This window comes from Xenopus laevis, chromosome 8S (genome assembly GCF_017654675.1).
Source record: "Xenopus laevis strain J_2021 chromosome 8S, Xenopus_laevis_v10.1, whole genome shotgun sequence".
NCBI lineage: Eukaryota > Metazoa > Chordata > Amphibia > Anura > Pipidae > Xenopus > Xenopus laevis.
Genome location: NC_054386.1, coordinates 26,802,276 through 26,824,410, shown reverse-complemented (window position 1 = coordinate 26,824,410; position 22,135 = coordinate 26,802,276). Strand labels below are relative to the sequence as shown.

General features: G+C 48.4%; 1 protein-coding gene across 2 annotated transcripts in view; it reads right to left on the bottom strand.

The window, feature by feature from the left end:
* The window catches only part of ddr2l.S (discoidin domain receptor tyrosine kinase 2 like S homeolog), a 32,496-nt gene extending 12,215 nt beyond the window's left edge, over positions 1 to 20,281 (bottom strand). For both annotated transcript variants that reach the window (XM_018232502.2, XM_018232503.2), the window contains exons 1-2: positions 20,010 to 20,281; positions 2,438 to 2,537 (exon numbers count right to left, since the gene is read on the bottom strand). The gene's annotated coding sequence lies outside the window, so the exon portion shown is untranslated. The remainder of the gene's footprint in view (positions 1 to 2,437; positions 2,538 to 20,009) is intronic.
* Positions 20,282 to 22,135: the final 1,854 nt, after the last annotated feature.

Here is a 22,135-nt window from a genome sequence, read left to right as displayed (position 1 = left end):
GGAGGAGTCAGTAAATTGTGTGTTTATGTCACATGATCAGAAGACGCACTGCTCACTCACAAAAGACAATCACATACACACAATCCTCTATTCACAAAGCTACTTGTACAATGGTGGTGTCACATGTCTGTTGGGCTCCAAATTATCTCCCCCCCCCATGTTCAGATCCTCACAGATAAATACCCTTCTGGGGACCACACAGGTTGGATGGTTAATGTTCCCTCTTACTTCCTGCTCATAGGAGCCCCGTGTCTGCCCCAATCTCTCTTTCCCTACTACCTTCTATGTTACTGCCCCATTCCGGAGATTCACATTACTTCCTGCTCAGAGGAGCCCCGTATCCATCCCATACTCTCTTCCCAGACTCTTCCCCTACTGCCTTATATGTTACTGCCCCATCCCTGAGATTCACATTACTTCCTGCTCAGTGGAGCCCCGTGTCTGTCCCAGAATCTCTTCCCCTGCTGCCTTCTATGTAACTGCCCCATCCCTGAGATTCACATTACTTCCTGCTCAGAGGAGCCCCGTATCCATCCCATACTCTCTTCCCAGACTCTTCCCCTACTGCCTTATATGTTACTGCCCCATCCCTGAGATTCACATTACTTCCTGCTCAGTGGAGCCCCGTGTCTGTCCCAGAATCTCTTCCCCTGCTGCCTTCTATGTAACTGCCCCATCCCTGAGATTCACATTACTTCCTGCTCAGAGGAGCCCCTGTCTGTCCCAGAATCTCTTCCCCATTACTAAAAATCACTGACATTCCCTTTTGTTCTCTTTGCATCAGTGAGCCATTCCATCCCTCCTCCCCCAACGTGCTGAAACTTCTTTCCGGAAACTTCTCTTGGCCAGATGAGAGCCATGCTTGGCCCTGAGCCCAAAGGGATTGGCTCTTTCCCAGAGAAAAATCCTGGTGCGGCTGATTATTACCACGCAATTTGGGGGCAGGAAAGGAGGATAAAAAGGCAGGAATTGGCAGGCAGATCCTTGTGTCCCTGCCGCTTCCCTGTGTTTCGCCTGCAAGCAGGCCACAGCATTGGCTGTTGTTCCCTTAACTTCCCCCACAGCCTCCTCTCCCCGACCTCTTCTGCCTTCTCTTCTTTTGTTAACTCATCTCTTACTGTACAAACATTCCTCCTACTGTAATCCAGCAGGAACAGCCCTACTGCTTCTCTACAGCCGAAGCAACAGCGGCCCTGCCTTGCTTTATGGCAGGCACCAGAGCTGTAGCCTTACAAGGGGCACAGCAGGGACAGACAGTCACAGGTCTCTCCAGGCAGCAATGGTGTAAGCACAAAGGTCTATATGGTGTTTAGAGAGAGGAACCTCTGACCGTTTTGCCCCATATAGTGAGCCTGGATTCCTGAATTGGGAATTATTTTATAAAGTGAATCTATCCCAGCTCTTAGACCTATAAAGCTCGCTCCTAAAGCCCTGTCAGCAAGGGGTACACCAGTCAGGGCCCCAAGGCAGAGGGGAGCCTGGGAAATGTGAAAATCTGATTCAGGGGTAATGGCTTGCAGGTAGATGGGGTTTAGTTGGATTGTGAGTGTGTTCGGGGCATAATGGGGGCGAATCATGAGAATAGCCAGATGCACTTTTTTCCCCTCCATTTGGGCACAGGGTAAAATCAACCCCTGTCTAACTGAGATGGGAGGAAAATTAAAGGCTAAACAAAAATCTTGTAAAAAAAAATGGTCAAAAAGAAGAAAAAGGAACGGTCTGGGGAAAGTGTGGGTGCGCTTCCCCTTTAATGCACAACAGCTGTGACAGATATTCAGGCTCAAGCAGTAGAAATGGGGCGCGGTGCAGATAAGCACCGGTTTTCCTTGCACTTTGCCCCAAGGTGCTCTGCCCGCTGTGCCCCACCACAGGGTGTGAACAAAAAGACCAATGGTCTGTGTGGCACAGCAAGATTCTCTATCTCAGGGAAAGCTTTCCATATGATCTCACTCACACATTCCATGTCACCGCCCAGCTCCTGCCTATGGCCTACGTTAAATACTCATGGCTTTGCCATGCTTTTTCCATTCAGTCAGACAGGCACAGATCCATTACACTGGTGCAGCTGCAGCACAGATACCCCCACAATGTGCACAGCCTGTATACAGTATAGTCATTGGATAAGTGCCCCCAAACGTGTGGGGCAGGACAGTGCTCAGTAGAAACCGGGACAGAAAGCAACAAAGGATGCTGGGGGATGTAGTCAACTGGCAAGAAAATCCCCTAAGGGCTTAGATAATGGGAAAAGCAAAAGTGCAAAATGTAGATTGTAAGCTCCTGGGAGCAGCCAGAACTATTTCACATATACAATATGATGTGCGGTGTAACTCATGACATGATTGGCTGTTAGGTGTGGCAGGGAGTGAGCATGTATCTTTATCACTGCTGCTAAAAGGTGGAATATTCCCCCAAACCCTCCAGAGGGGGTGCTACATACCACATCACTCTCAGTTCCACCTATACCAGGTTCGGGGCTGCTGCCGGCGAGGAGCCTCTACTGTTGGAGGAGGCAGGGAACTTCTACAGTCGATTGGTGCCTGGAAGATAAAAGACAAAATCAGTTGGGGGGGGGACCTGTAATTACTAACATTGTTTATTGACCAACACATCAATGTGTCTTCTGACTCCATAACAACTGCTAAAGGGACAGTGTGGTGAGCAGTTACCACCCAGCATAGCAACAAAAGTTATCCAGCAATTAATAAAGGTTTAGCACAAAGGCTCACGTCATAACTGTGCTCTGCTGAACTGCACATACCTGCACCTCACCCTACTCTTCCACCCTGCCCAGTGACACACACACAGCTCTGTTATAAAGATAGCTAAAATCTCAGCTGCCATAAAGCAGGGCAGGACTGCTGCTTTCAATAAGGATCAGATAGGATGTGTGCAGCCACTGGGACAGAATGCTCTTTTACAAAGATAGCTAGAATCTTTGTTGCCATAATGCAGGGCAGGACTGCTGCAATATGAGAGAAGAAATGGGGATTTGTGCAGCAGACAAGGGGTTTTAGTAAATGAAAGGATTTGTTCCCCTTTAACTGATTGATGTGGACACTTGCACCATAAGACCAGGTAAGTGAGAGTATTGGTACCATTTCTCCACAGCAACCAGATCACTAGCAAGCAGCCCTTGCACAAGAGTGTGTGGTTATCGGAGGGGGACAATACACAGGAGAGAGGGCGGGTGCGGAAAGATTGGCCAGGGCTGGAGCTGCTTGAGAATCTCACAGTTATGAATGAGAGACTGGGGGGCTTTATAGCTTTATAGCTCATAAAACTGCACCCCACAATATTAGTAAAGTATTTACTTTGCCAGGCAATCAGGGCAGGTGACCCCACTACTCTGGATTTGCTGGTGGCATGTTGAAGGAGGCAGTCAATTTTAGAAGCCCCCACCCCAGGGGGGGGTACTCGTTAGAAATCTATTTGGGGGTAAATTCCTCTTACATTCCTATTATATGCAAAACCAGAATGTCTGCCCCGCTCTAGTTCAGCAACACATGAGGGGCGCAGATTCTGCTCACAGGGAATATTTGGCTGGAGCTGCAGCAGTCCTGAAACTCAGCACCATGGGACCAACGTCATCCCTCCAGCTCTCATAATAATTACTGGGCTCACTGCCATCCATTACACGGAGAGGGCTGCTCAACTATACTTCCCAGCATGCTCAGCACACCTCCCATTATATATAATTACAAATAAGTAACAATTTAGGGATGCAATTTGCACCTTGTGCATTTGTGTTGTTTTTGTAAAGCAAACTTATAAGCTAAGGGGGCCCTGCTTAAAGGCCAGTTAGGGGGAGATTTGGCGTTAGTGCTTATTTGTGCCCTGGGTACCCCTGGAACTATAGCAGGGTGACTGTTACCCCAATGTTTCTATATATATCTGTAACCTTGTTATGAGCTAAGGGACCCATGGCAGCCCCACAGCCCAGTGGTTATAATGGGACTATACAGCGCAGAGGGTCAGGCGTGACACGGTTGGACACGTGGACCTGGTGCTGTTCGGAAGGATAAGTGATGAGTTGGAGGCACAGAAGGCCCCACTTGTGGCAGGAAAGGGTTACAAGGCAAATGGCATCAGGCGCTTAATAGGAAACAGCTGGGGGTTGGAGGAATGATAATATGGTAGAACTATGCACACTATGTACAGCACTGCGAAATGCTTTAAATGCCGAAACCATGCCGCACGGTCACAGAGGGAAAACAACAACACGGCCCAAACCTGTACACTGGGCAATGGACCGGAGTGTGATTAGTTGTGCAACAGAAAGACTTCCTTCCTGCCCAGCCATGGTGGCAAACTACATCTCCCAGCATCCTCTAATACTCTGGTGCTCATGGGAAAACCCTAGATGAAGTCATTAAAGGGGTTGTTCACCACCAAACAACTAGTTGTTTTCAGATACATCACCAGAAATAACGACTGTTTCGAATTACCTTCTAATTTTTATGTGTCACCGTTTTTCTAATATTGAAGTGTAAAGTGTCTTTTTTCACCTGGGAGGTGAAAAAAGGGAGGGCGGTCGCCAACCCTGTAAACTGTTCTAAATGGATACATTTAGTTGATACAGTTCTTAACTTTGTCCCGGCTGAGCAGAATCTCTGGGTTTCATTACAGGCAGCTGTTGATATTGATACAATAGTTGCTAATAATCCAGAGATGCTGCTGAGAAATGTATCAATTACGTGTTGCAAAATTGCAACGGTTTAGAGTCTGTGCCTGAATTACTGAGCTGCTAGACTCAAACACCAGAGACATTCAACTTTAAACGTATATTTTGGAAAAACAGTAAAAAATAAATAATGGAAAGTAACTGAAAAAAAAGTCTTTATTGCTGGGGAGCAATCTGAAAGCAACTGAACAAAAGTGTTTGGAAGGTGAAAAACCCCTTTAATAAATATGAATTCAAATTTAATTTTGTTACATAGAAGTAACAACACAGGCTAAGAGACAGTGACTACAGTAACAGTGGGATAATAGTCTCTAGGAAGGGAGTGTGACTGTGGGATAGCAGGTATAGTAGGGAGAGATGGTGCCTAAAATAACAGTGGGATAATAGTCTCTGGGAAGGGAGTGTGGCTGTGGGATAGCAGGTATAGTAGGGAGATATGGTGCCTATAGTAACAGTGGGATAATAGTCTCTGGGAAGGGAGTGTGATTGTGGGATAGCAGGTATAGTAGGGAGAGATATTGCCTATAGTAACAGTGGGATAATCTGGGAAGGGAGTGTGACTGTGGGATAGCAGGTATAGTAGGGAGAGATGGTGCCTATAGTAACAGTGGGATAATAGTCTCTGGGAAGGGAGTGTGACTTTGGGATAGCAGGTATAGTAGGGAGAGATGGTGCCTATAGTAACAGTGGATAATAGTCTCTGGGAAGGGAGTGTGACTGTGGGATAGCAGGTATAGTAGTGAGAGATGGTACCTATAGTAACAGTGGGATAATAGTCTCTGGGAAGGGAGTGTGACTGTGGGATAGCAGGTATAGTAGGGAGAGATTGTACCTATAGTAGCAGTGGGATAATAGTCTCTGGGAAGGGAGTGTGACTGTGGGATAGCAGGTATAGTAGGGAGAGATGGTGCCTAAAGTAACAGTGGGATAATAGTCTCTGGGAACTGAATGTGGCTGTGGGATAGCAGGTATAGTAGGGAGAGATATTGCCTATAGTAACAGTGGCATAATAGTCTCTGGGAAGGGAGTGTAACTTTGGCATAGCAGGTATAGTAGGGAGAGATGGTGTCTATAGTGACAGTGGGATAATAGTCTCTGGGAAGGGACTGTGGGATAGCAGGTATAGTAGGGAGAGATGGTGCTCATAGTAACAGTGGGATAATAGTCTCTGGGAAGGGATTGTGACTGTGAGATAGCAGGAATAGTAGGAAGAGATGGTGTCTATAGTAACAGTTGGATAATAGTCTCTGGGAACGGACTGTGGCTGTGGGACAGCAGGTATAGTAAAGAGAGATTGTGCCTCTAGTAACAGTGGGGTTAGGGGCGCACCGCCAATGAGGCGAGCTGAGACGCTCGCCTCAGGCGGCAACGCCGAAGCGGTTTCCAGGGGCGGCAAAAAGCCGCTCCTGCACCTTTAAGAGCCGAATTTCCGTTTTTTAAACCGAAAATTCGGCTTTACTAATGCGAGAGAGCGCAATTGCGCTCTCTGCATTAGTGTTCCTGCCTCCCCTCCCGACAAGTAAGTCGGTGAGGGGGGGCGGCATTGCAGGAGCCGCCTCAGGCGGCGCTTAGGTCCGAATCGGCGCTGAGTGGGGTATTAGTATCTGGGAAGGGATTGTGACTGTGGGATAGCAGGTATAGTAGGGAAAGAAGGTGCCTATAGTAACAGGGATAAAATAGTCTGGGAGGAGTAGGGAAGCTGGCAGGAGTAGGATAAGATGATGACAGTAACACAACTATAATACTAATAAGGAGTATTGTGCAACCTTTTCGCTGTACAACTCCCAGCAGGCAGCAGGTCCAGTGTGCTGGTCAGCTATGTAGAAACGCAGGCGGAGAAAACCCCCAGTTCAGCAGACTTTGTGTTGTGGCCCGAGAATGGGGCTAGGGTTGTTTACACAGAGCAGGCAGAGGGATCCAGATGTGCGCAGCTGCCCGCCCCTCGGACAAAAGGAAAATAAGATTTCTCCATTGCCTTGGAGGCCAAATATTTGTGGACACAATAAATCTGGGCGGCCTGAGCCCCTGCAGCCAAACTGGCCTTTAATCTGACACAGATGCTTGCCAGTGTATGTGGAATTCTCTGAGGGCAGTTGGCGTGATGGTGGGCTGGGTCTGCTAAGCAGCGAGTGGGCACATGGCATGAAAGCCCTAACGAACCAGAATACACTGAGTTCACCAGATGTGAGAGTAAGAGTGGCCCCATTGGGCATCACTGACAATGTGCCTGGTACTGAGGGAGAATCTGTAGAGGGGGCCCCAGGGGTACAAAGTTTGGGTACAAAGGGGATAATGGACTTCCAGATTGTACAACATCTATATTGCAGCAAGAGACCGACTTACAGGCTGCGGTGTCTTACAGATCTGCCCCATGCTCCCCCCTTGCCCTTCCATTGTCTTCTCCCCATGGACACACTCAGCCTAACAGGTCAGTTCCTACCACAACCCCCACCCCCCCACTAACAGCAGTGTTACCATGGAGTTCTGCATAGTAAAAAGGACATATGATATTGTCAACAAATAATCTGAATGAATTTAGGAACAATACCCTGCCACTACATTCCAGCCAATCACATGCCTACCGGTGCCAAGCTGCTGCTGGTTTTGGGTCAAACCCCCCCCCCCAAGTGTCGCTATTGACCAGAAAGGTTTCAGCCTAAATCTAGTCTCTTCCAACAGAACAAACAAAAAGCAGCCTGATATTTACCCCTTCCTTTCGCCCCAGAGGAACAAGAGAGGAAGGAGACGGAAGAACTGCGCTACAGAACCTGTAGGAGCTACAAGCAGTAAATCCACTCAATCACCTCATGCAGGGTCACTGACTGGCACATGTACTGGCACCACGGCCAACTCCCATAATGTGCTGCACTGGAACTATTTACATATCCATAATGCTTTGAATCCCATGTTGGTCAGGCCTACTTGATGCACCTTCCTGCTTTCAGATGGCCAATTCGCTCTGCCACAACCCATCGGAACACAGGGCTGGAGCCAAGGGAGCCCAGTATTTGGCCCACCAGTCTTTGGGCTCTGCTTTGACTTCAGGACTGGTCTTAGCTGAGAGCAAAGCCATAGAGCAGGTGAAGCAGCTGGGAGAGAAAGCAGAACAGCTGCTGGACAGGGACTGTCGAGGGTGACAGGAGCCTGACCCTGACATCATCACTGGGGCACGTCATGGACTCTAAGGGCCCAACATTACACTCATACAATGTAAGGCATCCGGCACCGAGGCTTCCTTTCTGCTACAATGATATACAGGTTTATAGGGGATGTAAAAAAACACATTCTGCACTCCCATGTACCCTGGCACTGATACAAAACCTCCCAAGGAACAGCCTCCAAGTCTAATAAATAAAAATCACAGATGCCCCCCACCCCAGTGCCAGTGACTAACAGACCTGAGTTTCTGCCATCTTAATTAGGATTACAGCATGCTGGGGACCTAAGGTGAACTTGGTACCCTGCACAGGGAAAGTGGCATCATTGGTGCATTTTTACTAAATAAACTGGAGTCAGGAGGGAGGGGTAATACTGTGAGTGCAGGTAAGTACAGGAGTGTCATAATACTGTGAGCGCAGGTAAGTACAGGAGGGAGGGGTAATGTTGTGAGCACAGGTAAGTACAGGAGGGAGGGGTAATACTGAGAGTGCAGGTAAGTACAGGAGGGAGGTGTAATACTGCGAGTGCAGGCAAGTACAGGAGGGAGGGGTAATGCTGTGAGCACAGATAAGTACAGGAGGGAGGGGTAATACTGCTAGTGCAGGTAAGTACAGGAGGGAGGTGCAATACTGCGAGTGCAGGCAAGTACAGGAGGGAGGGGTAATGCTTTGAGCACAGGTAAGTACAGGAGGGAGGGGTAATACTGCGAGTGCAGGTAAGTACAGGAGGGAGGAGTGATGCTGTGAGCGCAGGTAAGTCTGCAGAGAGCTACTCCCCCTCTCATATTCTTCGAGCCAAAGGTTTTTGGGGTACTGTAATGGGTATTCAGAAGGTGCAGCCAAGCCTGGCACTATGGAGGGTATGGGACAGGGCTTGGGACTGGTCTCTGTATAAACACAGGAGAAGGGACTTTGCCATGGCAGACATTGAGCATGGAGAATGGGCTTTACCAGCTAAAAAAATAATATGCCATGCTACAGAGAAGTTCTGCCAGTAGAGCGAGGCGAGTGCATGGTATGGATTCCCTGCCACTGTGTTACCCAATGCATGGCAGATCTGTTACCAATCGGGGGGGGGGGCACAGGAGCCAATGAGAGTGGAGAGAAACGAGTCTCTGGGAAATAAATGAGCCTTTGTTTGTGAGGGGCCCTCAGGGAAGCTGCGAGTTGTGGGACAATGCTAAGCCTGAAATCTCCCCATCCTGGGCACAATGCAGTAGGTCTGTAAAATGTAATGTGTGGCCCCCTGGCATAAACACTACCAATTCTAAGCACATTTAGCCGCTGCCCCCACAGCCATTTGCCACTGAGGTTTTGAACAAATGCACTCAATTGCTTAACCCATTCACTACTATAATTGCTGCAATAAGAGTGCTGCCATATGGCCTAAGTAGCTGTGGGGTGCCTAATCAGAACTATATGCATAGGCATCCGCAGAAAATTTCCCCGGGGGGGGCAAGGAAGAAAACCTATTACACAAATTACTTGTAACTATATTTTAGTTTCCACACAACAGCTTTTCTATAAATATACTGTATAAAGAAGTGACTGTATAGTGTATAGCATTTCCATGTTTGTTAGTGACACAGACTCCTTGTTTGCCAGGACAGCACTTAATACTTTCTATTGCTTAGCACATGAACTAGTCAGCAGTTGCAGAATGTTGTTCCCTCTAGAGTTCTAGTTACAGCTGGATACATAAAGTGAAGCCTCCATTTTGCATACCCTCATTTTAAGTTCTTCCATATTATTCCATTTGTGGTCCCACCAATATATAATGCATAATAAATTTCCCTGACTTTACACCATGTTTCCCGTCCCCTGAAAAATGTAAACTGGGGGTTCTACTGTACATAAAGTAGAGTCTATGCACAACAAAATGTCACTAGCATAGAATCTATGTTTATACATTTTATTTGAACCTAGGGGAAAGCTGCTTTGTTCCCAGAGTGGCAGAAGGGTTAAAAAAGAACAGTCATCCAAAAAGAAACAATGAGGTGGATACAGGACAGGAGCAGGAGAGGGGGGTGAGGTGTAATAATATTTATTACAATATTATAGATATTTCTATATATACAGATATATAAAGCGAGGCAGAGGGTTATTAGAGACAGAGAGGTGAGTGTGGGGGTAATAATGAGAAGGGAAAGAGTAAAAGAGGAGAGTGAATAGAGTGAGGCCATGGATAGGTGGGGGATACAATGGTGCAAGGAACTGTAGGGGTTAATATGCTTTGTGACAAATGAGAGAATGGTTATACGCAAAACCTACAGGCAACCTGTGCCTATAAGATTCAATAATGAATGTAGTTACACAGCTATACACAGGTTCAGGGCAGCCATCAGGGGGGGGGAAGGGGGGAGAGTTGTAGGGGGCCCGAGGGTAAGGGGGGCCTGGCCACGCCACACTTTCTTGATTATCCGGGCCCCCTGCTTTCTGAGAGCTGCTGACTTCGGGAAGGCAGGACGGGAGCACAAGGGGAGGTATCTTCTGTCCATTACATTACCTTATTAAGGTGGCCATAGATGCAAAGATCCGCTCATTTGGCGATGTTGCCAAACGAGCGGATCTTTCCCCGATATGCCATGAACAGGCATGGCTATATCGGGGGTAATCTGATTGTTCGGCCGTATGTGCCATGGGCTCCGGAAAGATGTCGGCACACGCGACACACGATCTGAAAATCGTACAAATTCTCGATTCGTACGATCGGATCTGTGTGTCTATGGCCACGTTTAGTCACTGAGTTTAAGTCCCGGTTGAGCTGCTCAGTGATTGGATAGCTGAGGTTTGAACTTCTCCTCCAGCTCATCCAATCACCATGCAGCTTTACCAGGACTTGAAATTCTGTGACCAATAAGGGAAGAAAATGCTGTCACTGGAAGAAGATGCAGCCACCTGCGTTCCCCTCCTCCCTTCTGTAGTTGGCAGCTCACTTACAGCAGGTGGGCCACACTAATGAAGTAAGTGCAACATGGCAGGGCCCCCCTAAAGGTAACCCTTTGTGGTCCCTGTTGTGTGGTGGTGCCCTGGGCACCAAATTTTTTTTAAACTTCTGGGGGGGCAAGTTTTTTTACATGGACGTTTAAGGGGGGCCCTGGCCACCAATTTCCTTATAACTTGGGGGGGGGAGGGCCCTGGCCACCAATTTTTTTCCCCCATGTGGGGTCCTAGCCACCAATATTTTTTAATGGGGGGCCCTAACCACAAATGTTTTTTTTAATGGGGGGGGCCCTGACCACCAATATTTTTTTATTAACATGTGGGAACCATAGCCACCAATGTTTTTTTTTTTTTAGTGTGTGGTGGGGGGTGGACCTGTGGGGTGGGGAGGGCAGACCTGTAGGTGGGGCTTGTGGTGGGCGCAGCCCAGGGGGCCCATGAATTTTTTTTTTGTATGGGGCCCTGAGATTTCTGATGGCTGCCCTGCACAGGTTCATTATAGTCTCTATAACTCGACACAACTCAGACCTTCTTACACACAGTTGCCCTTACACACATTAACACTAACAGTTCATTTACACACAGGCATAGATGCACACAAAGACACACACATACATATACACTGGCATTCACACTCATCTGCCCTGGGAAAGAAGCTGCTTCAGTAGGAAGAGACACACACGCAGAGTTGAGAAGCAGGAGGCGTCTCACCAATTGAAGGGGCGGAGCTAAATCCAGACTGCTGCTCTGAGCAGTAGAATAGGCATTGGGATGGTCCATTATTTGAAGGGGTGCGGACCATAAGATGTAAGCTTTTTATAAACTTATTGAAGGTTCTTAATGGTAATTTTAAGAAATGTGTTCATATAAAAAAAGAACAAACAATATATATATATATATATATATATATATATATATATATATATATATATATATATATATATATATATATATATAGACAAATACAAGATTCCTCTGCACTCAACCCATTATCAATATATTTAAGACAGAGACATTTTGTGCATACTGCTACTGAAAAATGCCTTACCCTTTAAACAAAACAGGGATTGTTTGTCCATATATTGCAATATATTTAAGCTGGCCAACTACATCAAAGTCATCCCATATCTGGCCAGTCCTATGCTCAATTTTCATCTGATTCATTAAGAATTCTATGGTTTAATTATACATTTTATAAAAGGGACGAATACGTTTTACCTGCAACTTACTAGCTGCTTTCAAAGTAAAACTCCCAAACTTGGCTGCCCTTTTATTAGACACCAGTGGGATCACCTGACTATAGTTGGAGGGGGTGGGAGCTACAACATGGAGCTGGTCACTGCTCTTGTAGAACTATAACAAACAAGGGAAAGTTGTGCTCACCACTAGTTTTTAAAAACTAATGGTGAGCACAACTTTCCCTTGTTTGTTTTATATATATATATATATATATATATATATATATATATATATATATATATATATATATATATAGCATGAGAATATCTTTTATTATAAAAGTACAAGTCCGGGGGGGCAACTACCCCCTTGCCCCTATCTGTGGACGCCCATGACGGTATGTTGTAAATCTCAGGGCCACCTGGGGTCCCCCCCCCTATGCAGAATACCTAGAGACAGTTAGTTCTTGTGGTTCTCTGCTGCAGGGAGGATTCTTGGATTGCTGAACATGGTGGACGTCACAAGGGGGATGGTTTAGCTGCCCCTCCCCCCCCCATTAGTGTCTCAGATCACATGTCGTTTCCCCAATGTCCCTTGCAGCTGCATGCAGACATGGGTCCCAGGGGGAAAAGCGCTTGGCCCCTGCTCCTTCTCTGCTTCCCACCGCTGCTCTGCAGATGTGCTCATAAACACAACAAAGCATTTGGGCTCCAGCCATTAAAGAGCCCACCTGCCGCACTCTGCTTCCTGCTGTGTAACGTGGGCTCGAATGATCAAAGTCTGAAGCGCCCCCAAAGCATAGCACAGAGGGGAACCCATTCCAGGGGCTGGCGGTGGCTCCACGTGCAACAACATTCCCAGATTCTGATCATTAGGGCCAATCCCTTCTATAGTTATATACACATTCCCAGCACTGAACAAGAGAATTTGAAAAAAAAGCTGAAATTATTTAGGATGGGTTCAGAATTAAAGGGGAAGTGTCCTTGTATTTTATAAAAAAAAAAAAAAAAAGGTTATTAAGATGTAGTAGTCAATAATCATCTGCCCTGCAGAGTAACATTGTTGGAATAATATGAAACTTGCCAAGTGGCTTGTAACCCTCAGCAACCAATCATACTTATGGGTTTAAAATCAAGCGTCTAATTGGTTGCTATAGCTTAATGTAATAACCACTGCAATCTAGTTGCTTGGCTGATGGCAGCTAGCGACCAGGCAGAGTGACAGAGAAGGGGACAAACCCAACTCTCTCCCCCATTCTCTCACACTGTAGGTGGGTTGGTAACAATATACTGCTAAGTAAATCTGTGGGCCCCCGGGGCCCTGGTAGTGGAATGCTGGCAGGTTTGGGGCCACAGGTATAGAATAACATTATATAAGAAATGGTACATAATCTAATATTTCTTTTGTACTTCCTCTAAGTGGCCCCTGTGCTACTGGGGCCCCAGCTAAAAGCACCCCTGATGCAGTCCCACAGAATGAGGCAGGAGGTGGCCAAGCCGAGGGGAGAGAGTTCACAGCAGGTCAGACAAACCTCAAACCGAGGCAGAGACGCCAGGAGGGAGATTTCGTTACAGATCGAGACGTCGGCCCTGTGGCTGCGACCCAGACTGACGCGGTTTCTCGTTGCCCCAGTGCTGTTCCCCTGAGTGGAATATAAGCCCAAACTGCACCTCAGCACATTCATTGCACCACAAACTGCAGGGAAAGGGGCATGAGGGAAGGGGCATGAGGGTGGGGCTCAGTCTGCAAGCAAGAGGCTATATGCAGTGTATAGGCCTGGAACATACTGCTACCTGGCTCGCTGACTCTGATCGGAGCAAATGAGCATATGGATGGAATGTGAGTTTATAAAACCAATAATAGAGTTAAAAGGTTAACACTGGTGATGCAACACACTGATCCCCAATCTTTGTACAGCGCCCCCCCCCCAGAACAGGCTTGGCTACAAGATACACACAAAACAGCTGCTAACACTGCTGCGCTTTACAACAATAGCCTTACAGCAGGAGGCCAGGAGCAGCTTCCTGAGTGGATGAACCAGAAGGGAAACGCAGCACAGGGGATACTGGGGTTTCTCAGCACTGCACACAGTGGGGGTCATTTATCAACTGGGCAAATTTGCCCATGGGCAGTAACCCATGGCAACCAATCAAATTACTGCATTCATTGTTCTACTTGCAGCTGGCTTCAAAAAGCTAATCACTGATTGGTTGCTATAGTTAACTGCCCATGGGCAAATTTGCCCAGTATTGATAAATAAGCCCCAGTGTCTTATAATGTGCAAGTTCTGCCCCTTCTTGGGACACCCATCCCACATACCCCAGCGAACTGTAACCTCAGATCTCCAGTTCTACTGAAGTGTCTGTTTAAGGGAAGTGTCCCTAAATGATCTGCACTCCAAATCCCAGTTCACATGGCCTTGCACATACAAACAACTACAATCCAGCAGGGTCTCATTCCTGTAAATGGGCCCAATATAAATCCCCTAATTATCCTCAGCGGGAGGGGAACCTGCACACTCAGCACTTACTCCCCCCCCCCCAAACCCACCACTGGGATGGGCCAATCCAGCCACCAAGGCCACTGGGAAGCTTCCCAAAATTCAAACACCGCCCAATGACAAGACAGCACTACAGACGCATGGGGGGGGGGGGGGTTGGAGATTGGGCAGCACACTGTATGTTATACGATGTGCAGCTATTCATTGGCTGTACAACAAGGATACCAGGCAATAGGGATAGCTATACATCTATAGATGTAGCATGTATATTCTGTTATGTAAAGTCTGCTACTCCTGCATCGTTAGAATCTACTTTCTGGAGAACCTGATCCATTTATCACTAGATATGATGCAGGGAGACAGATCTATTTGGCGATAACTTAGGGCCCCATCTAAAATATGACCCTTTCCCAGAAAGAAAGAGTTGGATTATCGGAGGGATCCATCCTCTCCCCCCAGAATTTTTGTGTTCGCTTTATTTCCCAGAAGCCCTTGGCTGGCCGGCGGCTGGGGCTGCACATAAGGGCAGAATAGGAAGGAAATGAGAGCAGATACACAGTAACACTGGTGTTTCATTGCTACCAGCAGATTTGGCACAGGCTTTTTTCCCTGGGTTTGTGCAATCACACATAAGGCAAAGCTTTGGCCAATAATGATGAGTTCAGCTACATCTCTTAACTCCTGGATGTTTCTCTACAGGATCTGGCAGACCCCCAAATGAGCCACCATTTCCATTAAAGTCCTAATACAATGAGGGAATCCTGGCGCCAGTGAATTTAGGGCAGCAGCACATCTACAACATGTTGTGTAGAGTCAGGACATAAGGAGGGTAAACTCTTTCCCCACAGGACCCCTATGCACAGTAATCTTCCCTGGCTGCCAGGCAACCCCTCCGACATACACAAACACAGACTGGAAGGGGGTGCATGGAATTTACTGGGCTTCAGCTCGTGCTACAACTCCCAGTATCTCAAGGACAAGAGACTGGGAGTTGTAGTTTGACAGCAGCCACCTCCTCCTTGATGGAGCTCTAGGCATGTTATCTGGGTGCTGTGTCCCTCAGTGCTGCGGCTACCAGGGGAGACAATATGGTGGGTTCTAATGAGATTCCATGAGCCTAGAGCACTGCCAGTGATCGGTGAATAAAAGCTGCAGCAACCTGTAACTGTTGCACGTGGGGTTACCTGTGTGACCTGTCCCATAGAGAATAACCAGAACTAACTAGATGTTATTTAAGAGTCCCATATCAGTGTATATACAAATAATACAGCATGACACGCTGTGGATTACAACAAATCCAGGAGAAATGTTCTTTGTTTTTTGTCCGTGTCAGATGCATTTCCCTGGGAATAAATATTTATACTGCATGTGGTCTGCAGTCTTATCCCTGCTCTGCATGTGCTGCGGATGTGCACAAGCCCCCCCAGAGAGCGCTCAGCAAGGGGTAAATGCCTTTAGCTCTGGGGCCCTACAAGAAACTGACAGGCCTTATCTTTCCCCTCCATGTTAACCCTCTCTGCGCCAGCTGGAATTCAGCCAAAGGACAACTTTCCACATGTAGCTGGTGAGGCTGATTGCCAGGGCATAATACCCACTCTAGGGGGCAGTTGTTTTAATGTGTGTGCTAACAGGGTTATGAGACTATATTGATATAACCATGGCCAGGGGACCTAATTATGCACAAGAGCTAACAATCTACCATACCCCATCAGCAATTGCAACAGCATGTTTTGGAGTGTGGGAGGGAACGGCACAAACATGAAGAGAACATAGACACTGGCTGCAGATTGTTGGAATCAAACTCTGGGCCCCATAGTTGGGTGGTAGCGACGCTAACCCTCTGTGCCCCCCTTGGCAGCAGTAACACACTAGTGAATGGAACAGATACAGGTCAATTAGTGCAGAGAAATAACAGATGGCAAGAGACAGACACAGGCAATGAAATGAATTATGAGCATTCCATGCTGGTGACATGCATTGACAGACAGGAGAAAAGGGGATTCCACCACCAGCTAAGGCACAAATGCTCCTTACTGATGAAACAAGTGCTTACACTGAATGCAAAATGAGCCTTAACCCCACCCCCACTTGGAGGTTTAACTGACAGTTACACAGCTGGGGGGGTACAGGTCTTGCTCTGAATAAACATGGAAGGGTTTAGCAAAGGTCAGGCTTGATGGACATATTGCTTCCCATCAGTGACTGACTGCAGCTGCTGTTGTATATACTGCTATTATATATTCTGCTGTTATCACATAGCCCCCCAAACTCCCACCAAACGCAGCATCAACCCCAGAGCAGTTCTAAACTTTACCTTTAATCTTTTCAGTTTCAGCTCCATCACGATCACATGGCCGTAGGTAACACGCATTCCATATCGTATTTCATGAGGCCATGCGCTTTATTTATAACTTTGCCGCAGTGCCCGCTAATAACTCTCACTGAGGCCTTTCACTGGGTCACTGTTGCCAGTCTCACTCTCAGGAATATTTAAAGGGCAAATTTAGCTGCAGTCATTTTAGAAAGCAGATTTACACTGAGGCCAGACTCTGCTACTCATTGTACAGCCTGGTTGCTAGGGCCAAAGGGATCCATGATGGGAAATGTGCTGCTACTCACCCACATTAGAATCGGTCATAAAATAATATTGGGGCCCCAATCCAATGTGACCTTATTTGCTTACACAAAGACGGGCCCCTCAGCATCAGCCATACAGCATTCTCTAAAGCTCAATTACCATCTTCTCCCCTGTTGATTCCCAGCACATACTTCGGGCTGCTGTCACGAGAGATGAGGGACCCACTCATAATATACTATGTATCAGACTGGCAGTGAGAGAGCAGAGGGTGACAGGGTAGGAATGTCCCAGACTGGCAGTGAGAGAGCAGAGGGTGACAGGGTAGGAATGTCCCAGACTGGCAGTGAGAGAGCAGAGGGTGACAGGGTAGGAATGGCACAGACTGGCAGTGAGAGAGCAGAGGGTGACAGGGTAGGAATGGCACAGAGTGTTACAGAGTATGAAAGCTGCATTGGTCAGGTTTGGGGGACACGGTTCTTGGGTTACAGTTACACAATGCCAAAACTTTAATGTAGTGGAATTAAAGTGAGAGCTAGTTTGGTTGAGAGATTCCAGGGGCCAGCCTCTTGTGGCCCACTATGAGCTCATGTCCAAGGGGCCCGGAGAGAGCTCAGATTACTGCGCTGATGACGGATGATGTCAGTGCATGTTGAACAAGACATTACCCTGACTCCCCCCGGGGGTCCCAGGCAGGGAACATGTAGGATAAGAGTTTCCAAGTGCAGGAGGGGAGCAGGCGGGTAGAATTCCCTGCTAAACACAGGAATGGGGGGATGAAAGACAAGGAATGCTGCTATCATATGAGAGCCCCAGTGCAGCAAGGGATAAAGGCGAATCAGAGGCAACAAGCTGGCACCATTCCTGTGGCCTTGTTAACATGCCTGATATGAGCAGCTGGCACGAGGGGGCACTGGGGCAGCCAGTGTCGGACTGGGCCGGCGGGACACCGGGAAAAACCCCGGTGGGCCCCGGGCTCTTGTGGGCCGGCCCAGATCCGCTACTTAGTGGGGCGGCGCGACCCCACTTTGTTTGGGGTCGCGGTATAATAGAGTAACTGCGCATGCGCATAAAGGTAGCGCCGCGCGCCTGCGCACAAACACGGCACCGCGCGCATGCGCACTAGTCCCCTAAAGCACTCCGGAGCGGTAGCGGCGGCCGGAGGGGGGCCCTGGCGCAGTAGCCCCGGTGGGCCCCACACCTCCCAGTCCGACCCTGGGGGCAGCAGATTGTCACCGACTCCGGTTACAGCTCCTCAGCCCAGCACCACATCTGCCCCACTGCACTGACTGCCTCCTGAGCTTCTTACATACAGCCATTCTTACTGGCCATCTCAGTGTAGCTCCAGGCCCCAAAGCAATGGCTACATGGATCATGGGTAATAAAACATGGCACATTTGTTTGACTGCAACAGTTTGCCCTACAATGTGGGTAAAATTACTGGGCCCTTCCAATGAGGCCCAAAGGCTCTGAGCATTTAGGAAATTTCAGCAGGCCTGTCCCCCCCCCCCCCCACTGTATGCTCTAAGGGGGCTATGTAATAAAATGCACTAGGTTTGCCCAGGGGCAGTAACCCATAGCAACCAATCAGCAGGTAGCACTTACTGGTCACCTGTTTACGTGCAAACATCTTATTGGTTGCTATGGGTTACTGCTCCTGGGCAAACTTAGCACCTTCTATTACATATGGGGGTAAGAGCGTAAAATCTAATGACCCTGTCACACAAGTACAGTGAGTCCAATCTGTTGCCATTTAACCTGTCTGATAGATTCGGGGCTGCAGTAGAAATACAATAGAAAAACAGACAGGATACAGCGCCCTGCGCAGGAAGAGCAAATACACAGGCTCCACCTCTGCCTCCTTTCTGCAGTGTATGCACTGAAACCCACCAGCATTTCTAATGGCTCCTCCTCTGTCACATCCCTTGCCTTATTATACACGTCGTCCCACTTGCCTTGCTAAACGCGCCGTCCCACTTGCCTTGCTATACGCCCCGTCCCACTTGCCTTGCTATACGCCCCGTCCCACTTGCCTTGCTATACGCCCCGTCCCACTTGCCTTGCTATACGCCCCGTCCCACTTGCCTTGCTATACGCCCCGTCCCACTTGCCTTGCTATACGCCCCGTCCCACTTGCCTTGCTATACGCCCCGTCCCACTTGCCTTGCTATACGCCCCGTCCCACTTGCCTTGCTATACGCCCCGTCCCACTTGCCTTGCTATACGCCCCGTCCCACTTGCCTTGCTATACGCCCCGTCCCACTTGCCTTGCTATACGCCCCGTCCCACTTGCCTTGCTATACGCGCCGTCCCACTTGCCTTGCTATACGCGCCGTCCCACTTGCCTTGCTATACGCGCCGTCCCACTTGCCTTCCTATACCCGCCGTCCCACTTGCCTTCCTATACCCGCCGTCCCCCTTGCCTTCCTATACCCGCCGTCCCACTTGCCTTCCTATACCCGCCGTCCCACTTGCCTTCCTATACCCGCCGTCCCACTTGCCTTACTATACGCGCCGTCCCACTTGCCTTACTATACGCGCCGTCCCACTTGCCTTACTATACACGCCATTCCACTTGCCTTACTATACACTCCATCCCACTTGCCTTACTATACACTCCATCCAACTTGCCTTACTATACACTCCATCCCACTTGCTTTGCTATACACGCCGTCCCACTGAAACAGCCTCCTCCTCACACTTGCCTTCCTATAGACACTGTATAAGAGTTACAGCCCCTTCCCCGGGGAACAATGGAGTTTGCTGCACAACACTGCTGATGTCAGGTTCAGTCCTATTTGCAGGCAGCTCTGTGTTCTGGACCCAGTGTCCCCCTGAAGTGGAAAGCAGAACTTTCTAGGTTTTATATTGTGAAGAACAATGAAGTTTGGGAGACGCTTTGCCAGGAAAGTTGCAAGATTTCCCACCCCCAGACAGCCGAGCCCATAACCGCAGGCAAAACTTCCCACCGACCTGGGGGTCTTGTCCAGATGTCCTGAGGATCTTCTCTGTCGTTGTGTGCCCAAATCCACCAATACAGACCCTCCGGGCACTGTTTATCCGGCTTCCAAAAGGCGGCTTTCCCACATTCCCGCTTTCCCTACTTTGTGTAACAATATCAGGGATCTTCCACAGTTCTCCAATAGTTTTACATCACATCCCCCTTCCGGCTGGAGACAAGGAGAGCAGGAGGAGGAGGAGGAGAGGGGCAGAGGAGGGAAGTTTTGGCTGGGAGGGGGGGGGAGGCAGGCTGCTGCTTTGCCTTTTAAAGGGACACTGTCCATGTGGCCGGCCTACTCACAACCTGAAACCAAATAATAATGGGCACATGAGGGCCAACAGCTAGAACAGCCACACAACATGCACACTGATAATCCCTGCTGGGGGGGGGTACTTTACTCTTGCACCACTTACTTCCTGTACTAGCATGAGCTGATTTATTTTATTGTATCATTAGTGCTTATTTCCAGCAATATCTATTAACAGGTTAATGTTGAGCTGAGGGAAAACTGGCTCCTGAGTTCAATCCCAAAAAAGCCATTATCTGCATGTATGTTCTTCCCATGTCTGCATTGGGTACTACGATTTCCTAAAAAAACTACAAAAAACATACAAGCAGCTTAATTTGCTTCAGGCAAAATTTTACTTAAAAATTTACTGTAATCTGCTCTGGGACAGGGACTGATGGGAATGATGTACTGTATAATGTCTATAAAGCAGTATGTGAATTTGTCAGTGCTGTATAAGTATCAGACTGATCTCTGTAAGGAGAGGGGATTAGATTCTCTTACACACAGGCTGGTTCCTGCCTGACCATGGGAAAGAGAGCAGCCCATGAACAGGAAGAACAGAGAATCAGAGCTCTGTACCTGGGTAAGTACTGGGGGTGGAGAGGTTCCTGTCTGACCATGGGAAAGAGAGCAGCCCAGGAGTAGGAAGTACAGATAATCAGAGCTCTGTACCTGGGTAAGTATTAGGGGGGATTAGATTCACTTACCATGGGGGAGGTCCCTGTCTGACCATGGGAAAGAGCGCAGCCAGGAGCAGGAAGTACAGAGAATCAGAGCTCTATACTTGGGTAAGTACTGGGGGGAGATTGGATTCACTTACCCGGGGTGGGTTTCCTGTCTGACCATGGGAAAAAGAGCAGCCCAGGAGCAGGACGTACGGAGAATCAGAGTTCAGAGCTCTGTACCTGGGTAAGTACTGAATTCACTTACCCAGGGAGAGGTTCCTGTCTGACCATGTGAAAGAGAGCAGTCCAGGAGTAGGAAGTACAGAGAATCAGAGCTCTGTACCTGGGTAAGTACTGGGGGAGATTGGATTCACTTACCCAGGGGGAGGTTCCTGCCTGACCAAGGGAAAAAGAGCAGCCCATGAGCAAGAGGTTCAAAGTATCAGAGTTTTGTACCTGGGTAAGTACTGGGAGAGATTGGATTCACTTACCCAGGGGGATGTTCCTGACTGACCATGGGAAAGAGAGTAGCCAGGAGCAGGAAGTACAGAGAATCACAGCTCTGTACTTGGGTAAGTACTGGGGGAGATTGGATTCACTTACACGGGGGGGGGGTTCCTGTCTAACCATAGGAAAGACAGCAGCCCAGGAGCAGGACATACAGTGAATCAGAGATCAGAGCTCTGTACCTGGATAATTAATATAGTGGATGCCTAAATGCCATCATGGGACACATATTGACAAATAATATTGACTTGTCCGTGGTAGATTCTAGCCAGGGGTGTCTTTGTCTACTGCATATCATGCTTCACAGCAAACTCCTATCAGTGCAATCAATTCATCAAGTAAAGGTGGCCATACACGGGCATACTTTTATCGTTCTTATCCGGAAAAAACCCGGTGGGCCCTGGGCTCTTGTGGGTCCCGCTGGCCCATATCCTTTTCCCAATACCCTTTGTCGGGAGGTCGCAGTAAAAAATTTTAGTGTGTGCGCGTGGTTGCAAACCCGACGCAGCATGCCTGCGCACAGACCTGGACCCTGCGCATACTCAGAAATGCGGCGCTCAGGATCGGCGGGGCGGAAGGAGGGGGGCCCTGGGCCAGTAGCCCCGGTGGGCCCCAAGCCCCCCAGTCCAACCCAGTA